We start from the raw sequence: 8,679 nt of genomic DNA, 5'->3' as shown, positions 1-8,679 counted from the left end.
AAACTATTGGATGACTAACTTAATGGTGACTCCCAAGTATGAGGCTTCAAGTGCACCTGTTTTGTGGATTCATGCTAAAATGACAACTCCTACAGCAATCCATCAATTGTGTATATTCCTTATTACTTGTGTTGGTGTGTCATAACAGCAACACAACTGAAGTCTCAAAAGGTGTGTAAATCACAGACCAAAGTGTATTTCTTTGTTGAATGTTGTTGTAAAAAAGACTGTAATCTACAGTATATAATACTCTGGCAACAGTTTAGTGAGTTGAACAGACAACATAAAACTCAACAACTGAATGGACAATCATCAAATACAGACATGGAAAACTAGAACAATTTTTAACACTGGGTATATAAAGCAAGAATAGGGAAATAAAACACTGGCTCACAGAGCTCACAATTGCATTTACAGAGCGCAGGCACTTTGTGACTCTTGAGATTATGTTGGCGATGTCCCAGAGCTCCTTACTAAGGCCACCATAGGAAGTCCAGATGGATGATGTCTGGCTTTTCTAGTAGAAGGTATCTCCAATCTCCCCTCTCGTGACTGCTTGCACGGCCTGCTCTGGTATCAGTGATGGATCAGTCAGAATGGACGTAGAGGTGCTAAGCTGGCATAAAGCACTTAATACCGCTGAAATAATACAAAAAAGGTATCAGTAGTTATTCAAGAAGAGTACTAAATGTAATACCATTCTACATGAACTATATAGTGTAAATACAAAAACACCCCTAAAGGATTGCTTTGTGATTTACTCAATAGTGTAGGTTTTTACATTATTTCCTTTGCATCATTGGGTCCACAACCTGTTAACATTGCTGCAATCAATTACATCTTTGAAGACAATATAACTATATGATTTGACACTGTTCACTAGTCTGTAGGACTCGGCTGACACTTTTGACCGATGTAAAGGTAAACTCTTGAAGGTCTGGCCAATAGCTTTTGTCTCCTCCTCACCTAATGTCTTACAATGCTTGCAATGGCAGGGTTCTCCCTTAGTGTTTCCTATTTCTGTTGTACTTTATTAAATTAACATGTACCAGCATTGCTGATATTTGAAACCATACATAAACTGTGTATATATTTTGTACTTGTGTTACTGGATATCCTCATTGTACTGTTGAACTACCTGTGTATTTATGCTCCCTACTATTGTCTGTTTTGTACTAAGTACAGTACTATGAAAGATGCTGGCTGTAACGATCGGTGTCAGCACACACAGAGAATCTGATTATTGGCGATCTGCAGTATCGCCAAGAATGCAGATATATACCCGATTATTGGCGATCTGCAGAATCACCGATAATACGGATATATTGCTAACCTCTGGACACCCAGCAAAAGAAACACAGGTAATCAGGCAGAGGTCGGCAACAAGGATCAGATAGGCAGAGGTACAATAGCGGAGAGAGAGAGAGTAGTCAAGGATAGCCGGAGTCAAAACACAGATATAATATCAAATACAATCCTAACTAAGGTGTGGAATCCTTAGTATCAACACCAGGGCACTGAGCTAAGGTCTGAGCGCTAACACAGAAGTGCATTCACGACAGCAGACAACTTGCTACTGACTAGCAAGTCCTACTTGTAGCAAATGAGCTGCCCTGCGCCGCCCCAGAGTCCCAGCCAATCCCCAGTGGAGATGGAGTCAGCTGACTAGCCTGGTCAGCTGACTCCCCGTCTCGAGGCATAAAGATCCTGCCTCCTTGCGTGCGCGCGCGTTATGCGACGGGTGAGTGCCGGCGACAGGGACACCACAGACGGCAACTGCACGGCGGAGTCCGCCGAGCATACGGACTCCGCCGACCGCACAGCCCCGCTCGGCGACACGCCGGCGGTGAGAGTCCGGGAAGCGGAGCCCGCTGTCTCATGCCTGCTGGCAGCGGGTCCGCTATCCCTCACATTGACGCTATATAAATAAATAATAATAATAATAAAGTCTGTATTACAGATCTTTTTCCTCTTTCTACACAAGTAACAGTTACACTCTACCTGGTGGAGACACATTCAAAGGCATTGTTGAAATACTGTAGAATTTATAGGCCATATTCACAAAAGTTCAGTAAAGTTGCCGTGGGCACAGAATGCACAGTATTTTTTTCTGTCACTTACGCTGACAAGGCAGAGTGCGTCGCGCAGTCCACATCACCTGGGTTACGTAGGCTGTTTGAGTAATGCACGCTATCAGCGCCACATAATACGTTGGTGCTTTATAAATCAATAATAATTACAATAATAATATGCAAGTATTATAATGTGCATTACCCTAGCAATGCTGGCATTACCTAGTTAACACGGGTCATGCTGAACTTCACCATATGAACACCTAACAATTTTAGTGATATCTCAAGCCACACATCAGCTGTATGTATTTGTACTTGTAATACAGGTAGTCATGACTGTACAGTGTCTTTAAATTCTCATCTATATATGTTCCCCGATTTTTGTGTTGTACTTTGTACAATGCTACGGAAGATGTTGGTGCTTTATAAATAAAAACAATAATATTAATGCATATCAACATACGTATGGTAAAATTGCTGTATGATCTCTGTGTGCCCCCCAGAAGTTTGAGGGTATGTGAAATGTTTGAGGACCCCTGGATTAGGTTATAGTTAGGTTCAACATTATCGGTAAATTTATCGATAATGTAATACCACAATTAAATTGTTATTTACCGTTTTTGTTATCATTGTTGATATTTAACGTTGCGCTTAAATTAGCTCGCATTTTTTTCAAATTTATGCTTAGCACATTACGTAAGGGACATAACAGTACTTTGTCCCTTTCCACATAATTTTCACACCAAAGAAATTGATCAACTGGTGGGAGGATGTGCAAAAAAAAAAAAAAAAAAAAGATTAAAAAGGATACCACAAAAAATAGAACAGAGCGGCTGGGCACATCCAGTAAAAAATGCCACTTTATTAGAAATCACTTAAAAAGTTCCACAATACTACAGCAACAGACCGCTGGGAGAGAGAGCAGGACAAGCATGTAGGAAGTCGACAGCTGTTTCGCACTCTCACAAGGAGTTCTTCATCAGGACAAACGAGCCCCCCAAAAAGACAGTGGGTAGGTTTTGATGATGTGGTGAGCTCCGCCACTTTTAGCGCTATGAGCCCGATTGGCCTGCATACTGACAGCCTATTGGCTGGTCAGGTCAGTGACAACTTCTGGTTTCCAGCTCTTGAAACGCATCAGTGTCCTGGAAGTGCCGGCACGGTGGTTCTGGACGTGCTGCAATGTCGTCCTGCCTTATCTTTCATGCTTAATGAGTGAGTACACTATTTAAAGGGTATGTTTGGGGGGGCTCGTTTGTCCTGATGAAGCACTCCTTGTGAGAGTGCGAAACAGCTGTCGACTTCCTACATGCTTGTCCCGCTCTCTCTCCCAGCGGTCTGTTGCTGTAGTATTGTGGAACTTTATAAGCGATTTCTAGTAAAGTGGCATTTTTTACTGGATGTGCCCAGCCGCTCTCTTCTATTTCTTGAGGTATGTTGGAACTTGCAAGGGCTTAGAGCACTCCAGAGAGCCGTGTCTACTGTCCCTGTGCACCATCCTCCTACTTGGATTAAAAAGGATAGGTGTTTTTTTTCATTACCTCTCCTGAAAAAGCCAATTGTATAGCAGTATAACACATTCTGATTGCACAATAGTAGACAATGCATTACGCAGGTGCTTTCCTGCTTTATGAGAGGCACCTGTTCCATGTCCCCACAGCCACCAGGCACAATCTTTATTGACGGAAGCAGGAAAGCACCTGCTTGTCTACTATTGTGCAACAAAAATTTCTTCCTATACGATTGGCTTTTTCATCAGGAGAGGTAAGCCAACCACCTATTCTTATTAATCCGTTTTTATAACGCCTCCTCCCACCAGTTGTTACTGTTTACACCTTTATTGAAAGGTTGTAATTGTAGTTTTCTCCCAGTGGGGACTGGAGTTGTATGTTTACTGGTAATATCTTTTTTTTTTTACTCACAACTGCTGTCTCAATGCACGTACAAAATGATTTTAATAACAGCCTTAGCTACATGTAATTTGCACAACTTAATTAAAAACCTACAAGCTTAAAAACAACTATACCTGGCCAGGATAAGCGCGCTATTAAGTATATGAGGGACCAGATCCAGTTACCAGCAGAGTGCGATCGCCCAGCCGCAGCCTATGCAGAAAGCACACCGCACACTAGGATCTACGTGGTCCTCACCCACCACCTATACACCACACACACGTGATCTTGTCGTTGGAATTATCTCAGCTGTTATAGCAGTATCCTACAGCGCTTTTATTGCCAAGCTGTTCCACGGATAGAGGCGTTATCACTGCGTTTGGGAGAGTTCACACAAAAACATTGCGGATAAGGGATCACTATATGTAAACGTTTCAACTTTCACAGGCTTGTGGTATCTTGTGGCTGTACAGCTTTTGATACTTGCGCACTTCAGATGGTGAGCACCCGCTCACAAGGACCTCCGTTGCCCGCAGTGCACTGGGTATGCTGAATCTTCTCCACCTCCGTATCTGACGTTCATCTCCGTCAGCCTTGGCTTTAAATTCAGCGCTGCTGGCGCTATGTTCCAAGCATATGTTGAAAAGCTGGATCAGTGTGGACGGCGTGGATGGTGGGGAAGCCGCGCGAACACTCCTGCGGTAGCCACGCCCACCGACGCGTTTCGCCCCGCCCACGGGGCTTTCTCAAGGTATTGAGTGACAGTTGCCTCGGCTCTTCCTCTTTTGTATCATAACATCACAGCCCACACCCACACAGCTTCATGGCTGCAAACACTTGTTGTATTCAATCATACATACAAAAGTGGTGGGCCACGATACATTTAAAGCACATTATTGCCTTAGGAATTCTCTTAGGTTGAATTAATAGCAGGGATGTCATGAAAGTCTCTCCATAATTTCAATCAGCATACTTATATAAGAGCAGACCTATTGACCGATGCAATCGGTCAATAGGTCTGCTCTTATATAAGTATGCTGATTGAAATTATGGAGAGACTTTCATGACATCCCTGCTATTAATTCAACCTAAGAGAATTCCTAAGGCAATAATGTGCTTTAAATGTATCGTGGCCCACCACTTTTGTATGTATGATTGAATACAACAAGTGTTTGCAGCCATGAAGCTGTGTGGGTGTGGGCTGTGATGTTATGATACAAAAGAGGAAGAGCCGAGGCAACTGTCACTCAATACCTTGAGAAAGCCCCGTGGGCGGGGCGAAACGCGTCGGTGGGCGTGGCTACCGCAGGAGTGTTCGCGCGGCTTCCCCACCATCCACGCCGTCCACACTGATCCAGCTTTTCAACATATGCTTGGAACATAGCGCCAGCAGCGCTGAATTTAAAGCCAAGGCTGACGGAGATGAACGTCAGATACGGAGGTGGAGAAGATTCAGCATACCCAGTGCACTGCGGGCAACGGAGGTCCTTGTGAGCGGGTGCTCACCATCTGAAGTGCGCAAGTATCAAAAGCTGTACAGCCACAAGATACCACAAGCCTGTGAAAGTTGAAACGTTTACATATAGTGATCCCTTATCCGCAATGTTTTTGTGTGAACTCTCCCAAACGCAGTGATAACGCCTCTATCCGTGGAACAGCTTGGCAATAAAAGCGCTGTAGGATACTGCTATAACAGCTGAGATAATTCCAACGACAAGATCACGTGTGTGTGGTGTATAGGTGGTGGGTGAGGACCACGTAGATCCTAGTGTGCGGTGTGCTTTCTGCATAGGCTGCGGCTGGGCGATCGCACTCTGCTGGTAACTGGATCTGGTCCCTCATATACTTAATAGCGCGCTTATCCTGGCCAGGTATAGTTGTTTTTAAGCTTGTAGGTTTTTAATTAAGTTGTGCAAATTACATGTAGCTAAGGCTGTTATTAAAATCATTTTGTACGTGCATTGAGACAGCAGTTGTGAGTAAAAAAAAAAAAAAAAAAGATAATGGCAATGCAGTTTTCAAGCTGCTGGCTCCCTGTTTAAACACAGGTTGCACTAATTGTTCTTAAAGGGGTAGCTCTCCATACCATATTCCGTGAATATGTTTACTGGTAATCTCCCTCCATCAAGGAGTCTACATCCCAGAGAGCAACCACTGAGGGGCAGTTACCACAACCAAGCAGGAACGGGATTCTCCTGTAGGATACATTAGTGGTTGCATCTGAGAGCAACCCAAAAAGTGTGAGCAACTTTTTATAAGGTGTTACATAACAGTTCACACCATTGGCTCCTGGTCTGTGTTTTTCCTGCTTCCTGGATATCCTGGTTTACCCACTAAGCTGATTTATGTATGATGGCTGTTTTAACAATACTATGAAAATGAAAGGCCAGCAATATACAAAGTGTAACCCGAGATATCATGCATGGGCAGCACAGTGGAGAAATGGTCAGCAAAGTGATTAGCATTCTCCCCCTGTAGCACTAGAATCTCAGGTTTCAGTCCAGGGCACTGTCTGCATGGAATGTGTGTTTCCAGTGGCATAGCAATGGGGGTGCAGAGGTTGCAACCGCATTGGGGCCCTTGGGCTAGAGGGGCCCTCCCTCAACTGCAGTATTAGCTCTTTATTGGTCCTGTGCTCATAATAATCACTTCTATAGATACTTTGGATAGTGGGAATCATTAAAGAGAATCTGTATTGTTAAAATCGCACAAAAGTAAACCTACCAGTGCGTTAGGGGACATCTCCTATTGCCCTCTGTCACAATTTCGCCGCTCCTCGCCGCATTAAAAGTGGTTAAAAACAGTTTTAAAAAGTTGGTTTATAAACAAACAAAATGGCCACCAAAACAGGAAGTAGGTTGATGTACAGTATGTCCACACATAGAAAATACATCCATACACAAGCAGGCTGTATACAGCCTTCCTTTTGAATCTCGAGAGATAATTTGTGTGTTTCTTTCCCCCCTGTTCTCATGCACTGAAGTTTCAGGCTGCTCGTTTCTTTCTGCAAACAGCTTTGCCCTTGTCTGTAATTCTTCAGTATGTGAAAGCCCAGCCAGCTCAGAGGATGATTTATCCAGCTTGTAAAAGATAAGAGAGCAGAGAGAAGCTGCCCTAATCTAAATAATACACAGGCAGTGTGCATAGAGGGGCCTGGGAGGGGGAGTTCATAGCAGAACCACAACACTGAAGAACTTGGCAGCCTTCCAGACACAGGCTGACAAGTCTGACAGGGGAAAGATACATTAATTTATTACAGAGACTGTGATAGTAGAAAGTGCTGCAGTAAGCCAGAACAGATTAGAATAGCTTTTGGAACTTGTAGGATGATAAAAAAACAGGATGCAATTTTTGTTACGGAGTCTCTTTAAGAAACTGTTCTCCACTCCCTTCTTGTACCTCAAATACTGTAGTTGCCAGTGGCAGGTTTTGGTGCGTGTATCAATTGTTATGTATAGAGTGCTTGGGGGGCCACAATGTAGAACTTTGCATTGCGGCCCACAGCTCCTTAGCTACGCCACTGTGCGTTTCCTCTCTGTGTTTGCAGGGATTTACACTAGTCACAGCCCAAAAATCAAACTGGTAGGTAATCGTTTTTCACCAAAAATTGGGCCTAGAATGTGGCAACATAACTTAGATCATGAGTCAGCTAGTGATATGAACTGATAAGTGTACTCAATAAATGTTGTTGTGGGAATTTCAGAACAAAAACAATAACAGTCAGCAAATGCAGTCCAATACACTGGATCACTTCAAGGGGCTCAACACCTGGTCATGAAGTGAGTAGACCCTATAGTACAAGATAAAGTTTGTGGCACTATACGCCACTGTATATAAACGAAAAGCTTTTTTAAATGGTCTAAAATTATCATAATACCTGGATGTAACAGTAAAGCACAGGAGGGTGTCTGTGCTGATTCCCCCCCCCCCCCCCCCCCCCCCCACACACACACACACACACACACACACACACACACACACACACACACACCTGATGGGGTGTAGCCAGCCCTGGCCAGCTTTAGATACAATAAATTCCAAGTTTGTCCAGATACGCGTTAATCGAACATACAAAGTAGGGTGTATCAAAGAGAGACAGGTGGTCGGAATATTTGCTTGTGATTTGCAAATAAGTGTATCAAAATAACTGATGGCACAGAGAGTCTCATATATGCCACCGAACACATGCAGTCTGCAAGCAACGGCCCTGCCAGATAGTCATTTTAGACCATTTGAATAAACGCTTAGATTTTATACAGTGGCATATAGTGCCACAGACTTCTCTTGTACTACATGGTCCAGTCATCTCATTCATGACCACGTGTTGAATTGTACTGCTCCCTGTACAAACTGTCGGCTGTGTTGCACCACTTGAAGGAACTTCAGCATCGGGGACTCCCTTACTTGTTCTAGTTTCACATGCAACAGTCTTCAATGACTATTTCAGGGGGTGAAATGTTGCATAACGTGCATTGCTGTTTTAATATATTGTTAATGAAAGCGTTAAATGGAGCATGTCTTAACATGTGTATTACTATGTGCTGCACATATTCAGTACCTTACTGACTTTTATGTTCAATACTTCAGTAGTTGCACTGTAAACTGCTTCTCAATGCATTAAATTAAACGTACTGATGTTCTCTCCCATCTACTCATCATGGTGTGTCTGTGTCCAAGAGTAAGGCCTGGTTCACATTAGCGTTCGCTGTCCGGAT

The 8,679-nt window shown here is 43.5% G+C and overlaps 1 long non-coding RNA gene across 4 annotated transcripts in view; it reads right to left on the bottom strand.

The window, feature by feature from the left end:
* Nucleotides 1-242: 242 nt before the first annotated feature.
* Nucleotides 243-8,679, bottom strand: part of LOC137546972 (uncharacterized) — a 51,709-nt gene continuing 43,272 nt past the window's right edge. For all 4 annotated transcript variants that reach the window (XR_011026411.1, XR_011026410.1, XR_011026413.1 and 1 more), the window contains one exon: nt 243-639. This is a non-coding gene — a long non-coding RNA (uncharacterized lncRNA). The remainder of the gene's footprint in view (nt 640-8,679) is intronic.

The sequence above is a fragment of the Hyperolius riggenbachi genome, chromosome 2 (assembly GCF_040937935.1).
Source record: "Hyperolius riggenbachi isolate aHypRig1 chromosome 2, aHypRig1.pri, whole genome shotgun sequence".
NCBI lineage: Eukaryota > Metazoa > Chordata > Amphibia > Anura > Hyperoliidae > Hyperolius > Hyperolius riggenbachi.
This window is presented reverse-complemented; position numbering and strand designations above follow the sequence as displayed.